The sequence below is a fragment of the Anguilla anguilla genome, chromosome 2, assembly GCF_013347855.1.
Source record: "Anguilla anguilla isolate fAngAng1 chromosome 2, fAngAng1.pri, whole genome shotgun sequence".
Taxonomy (NCBI): domain Eukaryota; kingdom Metazoa; phylum Chordata; class Actinopteri; order Anguilliformes; family Anguillidae; genus Anguilla; species Anguilla anguilla.
The window spans coordinates 33414832-33428958 of NC_049202.1; the positions used below are offsets into that span (position 1 = coordinate 33414832).

At 37.3% G+C, this 14127-nt stretch overlaps 1 long non-coding RNA gene across 1 annotated transcript; it reads left to right on the forward strand.

Moving 5' to 3' along the window:
- The first annotated feature begins 7326 nt into the window (after positions 1-7326).
- LOC118221898 lies at positions 7327-9446 on the forward strand. The gene is made up of 2 exons (XR_004764207.1): positions 7327-7413; positions 7584-9446. It is a non-coding gene; the product is annotated as an uncharacterized LOC118221898 (long non-coding RNA).
- Positions 9447-14127: the final 4681 nt, after the last annotated feature.

Here is a 14127-nt window from a genome sequence, read left to right on the forward strand (position 1 = left end):
TGTTTTGGCTTAGCACTCCAGCACATTAGATGTGAGATACAATATTAATATTAACAATATTAATTATGTTAAGTTTTCATAAGCCATAAACTGCAAGCAATTTAGTGGATGAATCCTGGATTGTGTAATCCCCACCAATTTAAACCATAGCACTTGATCTGCAGTATGTTTTATTCTTACCCATTAATATAATAAAGTTTGATTTTAAAAAATATTTAAACATAACTTATTTGTCTGGACCATTCAGAAAATTTTACCACGCCACAATTGGCCTCATAATTAGTGAATCAAAGTTTTTGTGAGATAAAATCAAATGGGTATGTAAGACACAGCAGTAAAGTCATTAATATAAATAAGGAATAACAAGGGTCCAATTATAGATCCTTGAGGGACACAATAACTTGGCCCTGTTTGAGTGTGGATGAATATAACAGACTTCGTTTTTGTGGAAGATCACAAAGATGACTTATTTAGAGTGTATTTCTTTATGTTTAGTGCCTTTTAGTGTTTTTCTGGCTGCTCGACATATAGAGCAGGCATGCTGCCAAATATTAACATCCCATATTTAATTAATTCCCATGGAGAAATAACTATTCTGCCCTACAAAGCCTAACTGCAGTAACTACGCAAAGGGTAAAACTGAGAAAAATGGCTTTAAAGTATTTTAACTGGCCAGCCAAATGGGTTATAGGTATATCAGTGATATTGCACTAATTGTACATGTATTCATGAGGTAATTTTTATGCCCAAAAACCATGATGGCTGATTTGACCTTTGACCCCAAAAATGTAGTTACTGCACTCTGCCTTTACACTGCTTTAAATGGTTCTAAGAGCAATGCAAAGGCAAATTGCAGTAACTACAATGTTCTCAGGTTTTATATTTGTGTTTTCAGTGAACAGAAACTATTTTGACACTGATTTTGTTATAATTGTATTTAACAATATTTAACAACTCTACTTATGGATTTGTGCATGTTTAATTAAGTCTGGACAAATTGAGAATTTTAGACGTCATATTTTAGTCTTAATATCATTTCATTTCACTTTTTTACTTATTCACCTATCTAGATAATTATTTTCCTATCAATTAAACTTTGCATCATCATCTTTCAATTTCTTCCGCCACCACTGTTGTTGCCTTGATGACAATCGCATTAATAATTTTGATTATCCTTGTCTTTACTATTTCACACAATGAATAAATACAAGGCTACACTGAATCACAGTAAAATTTGTTTATTATATTACATGTTTTAATGCGCAAAACTTTCCTTTAAACTAATCATTGATCTCAAACTGTTTTAATTAATTTTCAGTGATTAGCAAGCATGATTAGCAAACGATCTGACTAATCAATTGGAAAGTGTCACACAGCTTCTTCGCATTGTGTTAGGGAGATTAAATGATAAATGCGATTTAGAAAAATCCGTTTTAATCACTAAGCAGTGGCAGAAACTTCCCTGATTTTCCTTGAGCATCAATACAATTAATCCACAAAATAGGCTACTCAATACTATCATATATAGCCAGCTCTCCCCAAATAGGCAGTTTTAGCGAGTAGCCTAGGCCTTATAGCCTACATTCGTTTTAATTTGCAGTACGAAATTGTGCACATTTTTAATCAACATTATTTGCGGATACATGCACTTCTTTCTCCGCACTCGTATTCATGGCGAATATCCACAATGCGTAGGCTAGATTGTAAACAATCTTGAAGTTCATGACATGGCAACGGTGATGATGTGAAGTTACAGATGATAATGTTACAGCTTTCAGGGAGCAGGTAAGATAACGCTAGCTAACTAAACATCGCCTGTCAGTCAGCATATATAGCGAGGCTGACAGGTGTTTTATAATGTTATTGCTAGTTTCTCAACGCTTAATGTCATCGTTACTTAGCCTACCTGGGTATTTTATTTTCAACACCAGTTCCACTATCCTCTTTCCCCTGGATAGTTGCCATCTTAAACAGCTTTATTGTGTGAGGTTAGATGGGTGAAATCGGCTGGTGGTAGAATCCCAAAGCAGTCACGTGAGGTAATTTACGCCGGGCACCCACCGCACGCGTAGCGTAAACGGCGCGTAAGCAGCACGGCGAAGCAGCACGGCGCGGCGCGTCGTGTGTCTACACGGGTTCCGTCTGTGTCGCGCAAAGGCTTGCTTAAAGCTCTATATTCCCAGTAGCTCTCGCAGTCTGCAGTGGGATTACATCGTGTATTTCACGTTTGTTCACGACTGTTGATTATGGGTCAAGTGAATACTTGGTGAGAGACCTTTTTCAGTTTCTTAATTTGGTAATATTTTGTTAACTCATGTAAATACGTGAGAAAGTAAACGCTTTAAAGAATTACCGTAAGCTTAAATCGCAATGTAGCCTACATAATAATCAATCTCAAACTGTATTAATTTGTTTGCTTGGTTAACAAGCCTGCCAACTTCATGAAGAATATGTAATGATCATAATAATAATAAATAATCCATAATCATGGATTTGGAATTCTCATGTCGTCTTGTTATTCACGTCAAAACATTTATATGATCAGATTTAGTAAAATCAGTTAATCGTCAAAAAGATAGCGTAACAGTTTAAACTTGAAGGGATAAGAACACCACAACGCCATGAACACTCGAAGCTTTGAAGTACAAGTGCAATAAAGGCTTGCTTACAACTTCATTTATAAAATAGGTGCATTTTCATCGGCAAGACCACTAAATCAGATTTTTTTAAAGCTCTGATTTTTATTAACAAGCCCCTTTTGAAAGCACGGCGAACGAAGACATCGGAGAAGTCAAATAGGCTGAGCAATGGTTGGTTAAAAACTACCTTCCAACACTCGAGCCAACAAACCTCTGCTCGGTGCATTCACTTATACATCATTCAATAGGCTACGTTTTTCTAAAATAAGATAGCGAAACTAAGTTTGCATTTTTCCCAGGTTCCACTTTTTTTTCCCCTTGCAAGGACATTACAAAAGCGAAAAGGCTTGTATTTTTTAGCTGCTTATAAAATATATGGTAGGGAACTAGGGACACACCCCCAATAGCCTAATATAAGGATGAAATATAAATCAGAGCATGTATACCTAGCATTTTAGAGCATATTTCTGTGTATAAACAGGTCATCATGACGCGCGAAAAGCGGAAAAATAGAACAAAAGCGAAAAACTATGCTTCAGTTCGCTTGTGTCGCACAAGTTTCGCCGTCGGTTTGCGATGCGTTCGCATCTGGTGTAGAGGACGTCGCCCGCTGCCGTTGTAATAACAGTACTTCAACTACGCTTCAGTTACGCGCGTAGTACCCGCGTAGTGCGCTCGCGGTCGCTACGCGTGCGGTGGGTGTCCGGCTTTAAATGGGTAGAGCGCGAAATCGGCCGGTAGGACCCCAAAGCAGACCGCAGTAACTTTGCTTACTGCGGTCTGCCATGGTTTTGATTCGGGTTTTGTAGTTACTGCAATTTTTATACAGTTTTTTCTCTAAAACAAAGCAAAATTGAACTCTGAAACTTTGTCACAAGATAAAACAGATATCAAGTTCATTTTTAGTTATAACTCAATTTCGACCAAAAATGTAGTTACTGCGGTTAGCCTTTGGACGGCAGTATTATTGTTCCTTATCTCTTTGCAGCTAAGGTTCATTGTTTTCGGTTTTTATTAAATAAAAATAAATATCCAAGAATTTATCTGTGTTTATTTTGAATATTAAAAAACATGTGAAAATTGGTTGCGAACATAGTCTAATGCATAAATCGTGGTGAAAATGGGATCATAAAAACAACAATGCAAAGATCAGGTTGAAAATTAGATTTTAATTCCAAACATTTAAAGCTTACTGCTTTTCATTGCATAATCAGCAGCTCGTTTGTATTTTTCCCCGTTTTTTCTCCACTTTTTTTTGTGGTCCACTATTTCTGATAGCCGCAGGATGGCTCAGAACAAGCTAACTGAATCACCAATTGGAGCACTCCTGTGCATAGCAATTACTGCTACCCACTACGGAGTCCGTCAAGCTTTTGTTTGAAATCATTACCCTCTATGAGGGTACGTTAGTGAAAGGTACATTTCATACAGACTTTAGGAAGAATTTATTACATAGAGAGTAGTGAATGTGTGATATAGCCTGCCAGGTCATGTAGTAGAGGCAGAAACTCTGGAGCTTCCGAGTAAGTTAAAATCCAGCTGCTATTATTTCAAAGCATTTTCACATCAAACTGGTGTGCAATGGCTTTTAGGCGCTGAAAATATCAAAACAGTATGACCAGACCAGAATACCTATGTTTGAGAGGTGTAGCATTAAAGGGGGACAAAATGAGGACTGGCAAAGAAACGTTGAATGCATTTCCATCTTATCAAGCTGGGGCACAGTACTGAGTTGCAGAGAAAACACTCAAGGTTTTCAAGCTAAAATCACAGGGCTTTTATATTAAAAAATATTAAATAACAAATGAGCAAATACATAAGCAGGAGAACGAGGACTAGAAACACAGGGCTCGGGGAACACTGGAACACAAGAAGGCAATCTCAAAGACTGAGGCTGTATCCAAATTTGTATGACTGGTATACTCAATAGTAGACAAGTACATTGATTTCGACATGACCCAATTGATTAGAGTCAAGAATCCAGGAACTTAAACCCTAACACTAACAGATGAAACAAACTGTGAAAATGAAACAACACATGCTCAAACCAAAAAATCACTGGTACAACAATTGGTACTAATTAACACAAAATAAAATGAATCTGGGGCTGAGGAGCTGCCGCCCTTTGTCAAGGCCCAGCAGGAACTGTGACAGCTTCCCAGCGTTTGCATGTACATTTTGGCATTTAGCAGACACTCTTATCCAATGCAGCTTGCAAGTTGCATTTTTTTTACATACATTCCATTCATGCAGCTGGCTAGTTTGATTAAAATAATTTAATTTGAAGTCTTTTCCTCAAACGCCAGCACTGCAATCAGGACTCAAATCCTCTGCATGTGGGTTAATAATCCAGCTCCCAGACCATTATATAAACACTATAGCCCTCCAATCAGGGGCCATACCTACACTAAAGCCCTCCAATTATGGGCCATACATACACTACAGCCCTCCAATCAGGAGCTATACCTACACTACAACCGTCCAATAATGGGCTCCACCTATACAGCAGGCATTATCCAACCAGGAGCCAGAAATGTACCATTGTGATTGGTCCTTTTTAAGCATTCATCACAAGTTAATTTCATATTACACTTATGAACAGTTTGTGGGTGAAACTAGAGCAATAGAAAATACCAGGTACAAGCACTGTACACTTCAGGAAGGTCACTGCTTAGTGACATTTGTGGTGAATCATAAAATGCCCTGAAAAATGGCTTTACTGAAACCAAAATAAAAAAATGTCAAAATTTAAAAAACATTCTTGGGTTTATTGAAGACAAACCACCTTTGAAATATTATTTTAATTTCATTATTTAAATGCGTGTCCTGATCATGTATCTGTACACAAAGGAGGAAGAGACTCTGTCCATCAACAAGTTTGAATCTCTCAGGCATTTTGAGTGCAGTGATGGGCCCCACAATCTGGATAATGCTCTGACTGTGCTTGTGTGTTCCATGGGGAATGAGTAATCGGCCACCCCCAGACTGAGGAAGGGTTTCTGTGGACAGGTGCCCCCTGCTCATTGCTCAATAGTGACATCCCTGGTCAGTTAGGAACTTGCAATCTGTTTGTGCCAGCTTCATAGTCTTCCAGTGCAAAAAATGCATGGCATAGAAATGCTCTTGGGCTACAATGAAAATAAGGGGTAGCTGACTGCATGTGCTTGTCTGCCCCCTCCCGAATGGACAGAGGACATTGTGCCTGCATTATTTCCCCTTCCATACACACTATTATCTGCCTTTCTTTCTGCAGATCAGCATAAACACCCCATAAATGTTGAAAGATTTTGAGTGTTTTCAACTTGAGCACTTTTTTGATCTTTCTCCCCACATATTTGTGCCTGCATGCATATAAAAATGAACCAAATTAATTGAAGTTACAAATGTACCCCCCATCCTCTCTCAGCAACTCCGGATGAAGACGTAATCTATTCTGAGGTCAAAACCATCAACCCTACCGCCTCCAACACTGTGTGCCACTGTGGTTCAGCAGGTCTGTCGCAAACGCCTTAAAAGACGTTCTCTCAACAAAATTGGAAAATTGGATCTAATCCTGCACACTTGCTTTTCTTCTGAAGAATTGATTATTTTTTGACATAATGTCATTACATAAATTAAGATAGAAATAGAGTAGGCCAACACTCTTATATTTATTTAGGAGAGAGGGCCTCTGTACTTTTATTTAGTGAATATTTTCTAGTCACATTGGCGAATATCAGAGATTGCAGTAGTGGATTTTTATTTGCTGTTGTAAAACTTTAGTTTACTGCAGTATGTTTGGTTTGAAATAAAAAAGACTAGCGACAAGAACAACAATATAAAAGATCAAAGAAATGAGACATTCTGCTTAACTTGTCTGTTTTCTTGACCACAGGGCACAGTGGGCAAAGCACATATCCCTACAGACGGGTTGCTGTGAGTCTGGGGCTGCTGTGTGCTCTCGTATTGGCTGCCACAGTAGTCCTGTGTCTCCTCTGTGAGTAACTATCTGTGTCTCTTTACTGTGATCCTGGTAAAATGTCATTTTAAAGTAAAAAACAGATCTGTTCTGTCATTTTACAAATGAATATCATATAATGGGATTAACTTTTGGGCTTTTGGGCAATCCCCTCTGTTTTCACCCAGCTATTGATGTAGATTCTATTTTAAGAAAAATAAATGTTTTTAAGTAATAAATTAGTTACTACATAAGAGCTAATATGTGATGTTGATGCCCTGATCATTGTTGATCATTATTTTTTTTTCAACATTGTAGTTTTTACTTTGAAATTTGCCTAGAAAAAAATTACATACATAAAAATCTTACATAATTTATAGAATTTGTCACCCATCTATATATATATATATTTTCATTCACATTGTTAAATGTATACTGCAATATTCTTATAAAGCCCAAACAAACAAAAAGATTGTCCATAATTCTCTAGAACTGCGTAAATTAATACATTGACTTAACAACACAAATTAAAATTCTTTAAAAACTTTTTTCCTAGTTTGCCTAAATTTATTCATTCACAGTTCACAAACTTAACAAATGATGTGGTCAACCTATGGGCTTAAGCTTCTGTTTCCACAGGTTAGCACAGTAGTCTGTATCATACTGAGGTGAAATTCTGTAAAACTCCTTAATCGATACTTATTTATCCTAAGGAATGCATTTCCCCTTGTGTATTAGATGCAAATCTATCAGATAACTATTCAATGTTGGAGAGAGATCTGGAGGAGCTCAGAAGCAATTGCAACAGCATGAATACATAGAAAGTCCAGCTACAGAGTAAGTACAATGAAGTAATTAAGGAACTCCTCTTTTTGTAGCAGCACTGTCACTCCAGTTCACAGTGAGTGGTGCTACTCTGTTGTCCATCTGCAGGAAAGCATTTACTTTTACACTGTTACATATGAAAAGATAATTCTCAGAGTCTGCTGCCTGTTCATTCTGTACAGGCAATGTGTCTAACCGCTGTCTACAGGGCTGGGCACAGTTCTCTTCAAAGTGTTACTACTTCTCTAATGAGATGAAGAGCTGGGAAGACAGTCGCAGTGACTGCGTTAAATGGGGAGCTGACCTGGTGATTATAGAGAGTGAATAGGAACAGTTAAGGCTCTGTAAAATAATTGTGAATGATTGTGTGGAGATAAAACTGACAACATGCATTCATAAGAAGCCACTGTAAATGTAATTATGTAATAATATCTCATCTTGTGTTGGTTCTTACAATCTAACGTGTTCAATATCACCACTATGGGTGAATCGCATTTATCAGTGGGGTGTGGCTCATGCTGTAGCTCAGTACAATCATGTATAATTTTAAACAACATCTTGGCAGATCAGAAATATGAATGCTCCTCTGATGGTAGCCAGTCTAAGGTTTATGTTACTGCAGTGAAATATGTCACTGGGTATGTTTCTGGTTATCTTTAATATTGTTCTGTTTGTACGATGAGGTTGATTTACTGAGTACAGTTAATCCAGAATTGTCTTCCAACAAGATATATTTCCGCTGTCTGAACTCTCTCATAGATGGCAATAGACAGAGAATGAGAAGGAGTCACTGTATCTCCGTAGCAAACAGCAGAGAAATAGAGCATCTGTGTTTTTGCTTCCTTTACAGATCCTTGGGGAAAGGAAAGTCAGATGGTAAAAATTAATTTGGTTGTGCCATGATTGCCCCTAATGTGAATGCATGGAATGCTTCTCACTGTTCTTATGACCATTATTTCATCTGTGAGACTAATGCTCTGCTCCCCTAAACCATTTTTTATCATTGTATGTTTTTGGTTCTCTCATCTTGTGAGAGGCCGTTGACCATGCCAGGTTTGACAGTCAAACACAGGACCAATAAGCAGAACACAATGTTACCATTTTGTTGGGAATATATGGAATATACATACTGCTGTCTTTACTAGAAATGTATCTGTGAGACTAAGCTTTATTAAATGCATTGAAATGACTGTACATGCAGACTAGATTTAAGCTATTACATTATTGGTTCTATGGACATATTGTAAGTATAAAAAATCAAAAACAATACATTTGAAATGGTCCTCATCTTGCTGTTGTGATACTGTAAATTTAAATTGAAATAGAGAACAGCAGTCACTGCTAAAAAAGCAAATGTGTTCATTGGGCCTCATTTATCAATAATTTCGTAAATATGCACATACGTTTCCCCGTAAAATTATACAAACGAACAACTGCCGCCGCATTTATCAAACGTTCGGAGGCACTTAGTTTCAGTCGTATCCCTGTGTGTATGTTGATAAATCCCAATCAGTCGTAAATTGGAAGCGCGTTCGCGGTCGCCTCATTGTAGCACACCTCACGCGGTGACAGGGGGTCGGCCAGTGGGGTCATCAACCACTGCTTCAGCGGGTAACCCATGTGTTGGAATGGCATAAGATCTTCTTGTTTGCCTCGTTAAGTCTGGCTCTAAGACGTTGCACAGCCTCAATTTAGAAGGGTTCTAGGGAATCGGAACAGACTCATGAGCCACTCGTCATCCTCAGCAAAAAAGTCATACCGGTCTCTGAAAATGCGATCTCGCCGAAGTGCTCTCGCCAAATCCTCTAATAGTGCAAGGTCCGCCATTGCAAGCTTGGACTTAACAGCATTTTGGCCATTTAAATAGTATTTCTCATCAATTATTTAAAAAACAAAACTGCAATTATGAAATCATAGCAACTCTTTGTAATGCTATTACTCATTTCAAACATGTTTGTTTTACTTAATTAAAATAGTATTCGCAACCAATTTATGTTAGTTTCTTTATAATTTATCTTTCTTTATGATATTTCAATATTTCATGAGAATATACGTGGACAAAGAAGCCCATTTAATGACCAATTTCATCAATAAAAGTGTAAAATTCAAGTTAAAAGACGAACTGCGGAGTTTACACACACTCTGCGTGTGGTCTCAGGTTTTCGTAAATTTCCATCACACGTCTGAACAAGTTGGACTCCCGAAAACTTTGATAAATCCCAGTTTTCATGTGCAAATGTTGGTACGAAGGAATTACGAGAAATTTTGTTCGTATGTCGCTTGATAAATGTGTGAAAATTATTCATTGTGTGAAAGTATGAGCTAATAGGAAGAGCTCTCAGTACCTACTTACTCAGTATCTCATAAAGGCTCTCCAAACAGACGCTGTGTCCTAAAGACATAAGCCACATGTACCCACAAGTAAACAAGTGGTATGTGACTCTATGGCTTAAATTCAATAAACATTTATCCTCAACTCTGACTAACAAGTAATATCCTTGCTTTATAATCCTTGCTGCAATTGATAGTCAAATTTAAGGACTAATGTTTATTGAATTTAGGCTTATGTGGTTCCTGTATTACCTTAATCTCAATCTGGCTGTATCACAGAAGCAAGTCCACAAGCTAAGAGTGTGTGTAAATGCTACATTAATACTCATAAATACCAAACTGATAAAGTACTAAAAATTATATTCCATGCATGTTTGAAGACGTATTAAAAATGTATTAAACTGTGTCAAGTAAAGTTTTCGTTATTCTGAATGTTAGTTTTCTGCTGAAATATTCTGCTTCAATTTCAGCTTTTTTTTTCTTTGTAATCATTTGTTCCACATCACTTCAACATGAGCAGATTTTACAGGATAATCCGAGAAGTGGTGCAGTTCAGCTACAGTTTCCTAATTTTATTGGCAACCAGCACAACTTTCCATAGAAGTGGTGACTTTCACACTTTAAAGGAAGTTAAAATAAAAGCTTTACGTAGTATATATAATGCTTTCATAAACTTGACATAATGGCTTCATGCATACACAAATGTTGTGCTTCATAAAGGGTGGCAAAACATCTTTTACGACATTATGCCAAATGTGACAACCAACAATATCACCTGGCTAATGGCTAAACATTATAAAGGGTGCATGAAACATGCTTATGTAGGCTCCTAGGCTAACTGTGATATAACTCATGATGTTGCTTGATGTTATGAAACAGTCCAAATCAACCCGAGAGAAGTGAGTCCCCTTGAATGCTGTTACAGTTTTACTAAATGTACAGTAAATTACACATTTAATAAATTAAACACAGTGTGTATACGCGCGCACACACACACGCACACACACATTCACACACATACACACACTCTCTCTCTCTCTCTTATCAATGTATACTGAATTTTTATTCAGTATACATTGATAAAAATTCTGAATGCTCTGGTAAGTTATGAGTTCATTGATGGTTTGTATTGTTTCACTTAACCAGCATTACTTTTCCACTCTGACATATTAACTTTGTCCTCATAGTTATGTCAGGTGCACACTTATGTGTAATATTACAGTTTTTTACAATCGCTCACATCCTTTTGTCCAATCTGTAGTCACATTTTCAAAACTCTAAACACAATTAGCACAACATCCGTCTGTTGTGGACCATACCATTAACACAATTCATGTTGCTTTCACAGAATATGCAGTCAATTAACACATTTCTAAAATGCTTAAAGTTTCTTTACATACAAGCTTACCCAATACCAAAATTATGGACCTTTCTTGTCTTATTTACAAATGCTTGCACACAGCATGCCAGAAATGAAAACCTAATGTTCAAAACCTGAAATATAGTATAAAGCCTCTACGTCTGCAACAACAGCAGCTCAAAAGCTATATTGAAACAGCTGTAAGCATTTTTGAATGAACAGATCATTGAAACATTGAGAAATGGCTGATTTACTGTAATTGTGTTTTTTATTTTTACACATTTGGAACCAAAGTCCATGTATGTTGGATTTTTTGTTGATTACTGGCAGCAATTTCATGTTGCTAATAAAGCTTTTACTGTAGCATTTCTGTCTCTTACAATTTTTTTCTACTACATTCTATAAAGTAAAGAGGACTCATTCACTTTTATAGATAGTATATTGCCAAATGCACACATTCGACACTCAACCAAAAAATGTAGAGTGGTTCACAGTAAAAGGAAACCAAATTATAAAAAACAATGGATTTCATATTGTCTATTGTATGCAGGTACAACTGAAACATCAAAAGTAATTCAGTTTTTGTAATGCCATCAACTGTTAGTATTTTGAAAGTCGTTGTGCTATGATTGACTAGATGTTCCTCTTGGATAGAAAATGTGCTAGTGTTTTGACAGAATGATTTGATGTTGAGTCGGGTTTGCCGTGTTTTGATAGTGTTAGTGTATGTAGAGAAAGTTACTTTACATTTTTAAATGTATGGTTGGTATTTAATGAACATAATGTGCTTTTGAGCAGAAAATTGTCAGGTTGGGGAGCGAGGGAATGGACCCAAACGCAGAGAAAAATACTCAAAAACCAAAGGGGAAAATCCAAACTGAGAATTTAGCTTTTAATAAGAACAAAAGACAAAAAACACAGCCACGCAGGGCAAGTCTCAAAACTGGACTAAGCAAGAGTTCTTGAAACGCAAAACAAGGAAGATCCAGAAAAACAAAACCAGGCAAAAAACAGAACTCAGGCAGAAATTCAAAAACAATGCAAAAACAGGCACGGGCAGGGAAGAAAACACTGAGGGCAAAACACCGAGTCACAAGTTCACGAGGGCGCACATACCGAAAGACAATCCGTAACGCACACACAAAAGGATCCAGCACCTGAGTCATGGAAGAAGGGAACTTAAATAGACACGACACTGACGAGACACAGGAGGGCACAATGAACAATCAGGCCACAGAGAGGGAAGGGAAAGCGAGACAACCCAAAAACAATAATAGAATAATTGAAAACAATAATACAATTAGACGGGGTAAAAGGACAAAACTAAAAACTGAAGTGCCGCCATCTGGCGGCCCAAAAAGGGAAACACAGACAAACCACAGAACATGACAGAAAATTAACTATTTGGCTAATTGTGTGATGTAGATGTGTTGCTGTGTCAAGAGTTTAGAAAAAGTATCTTAAGTATAGTTAAACGCTTGTTAGCAATTGCAAAAAACTGTAATTTTAGTTAAAATATTGTGAATATTATATGTGAAAGTATATTATTTATGCATCTAGTGTTCACGTTTAGAAAGGAAGAAATGCCATTATGTTTATCATTTTTACCATTTCTGTCATTCTTTCTTTTGTACTCATAAACTGAAAAGTAACACCGCTACCTTGTGGCTGAGTGTAAAATAGATGGAAAAAACCAACGATCGGATTAGTGTGATTAAAAAATTATCATGAAACATGTGAAACAATGGAAGACAGATATTCAAGAAGAGTGCAAACCATGATAAAATGCAAACACAAACCAACTGAAAGAAGGTCCTCGTTATTATCAGATCACATCTTTTTTATTTTTAGAAATACTCTGTTTTCTCAGAAATGCGCAGATGTTTACATGATGCTGTTTTATTTGTTGTTCATTGGTGTTCACAAAGCTGGTACTTCGACTTCTTGTACATGCTAAGCTGCTACTCAATCCTGGCCCCGGATCTGTAGCATAGCTTTCTATGCTATATCATGTGTAACATCTGGAGCAGGAGAAAGGCTGTGTTATCGCAGGATCAACAAGATGGAAAACAATCTCAGAAAAGATTGTTCAGATTGATATGTGATTTCATCATGTCTCATGAGTGTATTCTAAAATACGAAAAACTGGAAATTTCTAATTAGTGCTCTCATATTGTGACTATAAACCTGTGTAAAACGAATAATCAGACCAGCTGTAATCACAATCTCTTTAGAACTTTTTTCTTTTTTTCCATCTTTTGCATTTTTTTCATTTGCATAACGTTCATGTTCCTTTACTGAACCATTGTTGTTTTCTGTGTCTGATGCTGCAATTATTGTCAGCTCTCCGTTTCCCAATGAGAACTGGAGAACTTGAATCGCTCTCCACTGGTGTGGAGTGTCACTAAACAAATACTTTGAAGCTGCAATGAGTATAGCTATCGCCTACACACATTTGGATATACAGTGCCATGTTTGGCTGTTTGGTTTTAGTTGAGTTCACCTTCTCCCACTGAGGAAGCAAGAGAGGGGTGAAGTAGATGGCCAATGGAATGAGCACACAGAGTGCACCCATCATTCATGGGAGTTGTAGTATCATGTAGTATCACCACAAATTGATTTAACTATTTCAGATGGCTTTTGTAAACTACAATAATTTTTTAATAGAAAATTTAAAAAATTTAATTTTTTTAGGGCGAGGGGCGACATAGCTCAGGAGGTAAGAGCAATTGTCTGGCAGTCAGAGGGTTGCCGTTTTAATCCCCCGCCCTGGGCATGTCGAAGTGTCCCTGAGCAAGACACCTAACCCCTAATTGCTCTGGTGAATATGAGGCATCAACTGTAAAGGGCTTTGGATAAAAGCTACTGGAAGGTCACCTGGTAATGCGCCTAGTAAGTGAACAATTTACACACCATTGCTGAATTCTACCCACATTTGCGAAAGGGGGGGGGGGTTGGGGGGGGGGGTATTAATGTCAAGCCCTGATCAGCTTCCTGATCTCTCAATGCGATTTCCTCTTTCTGCTCAAGTACCA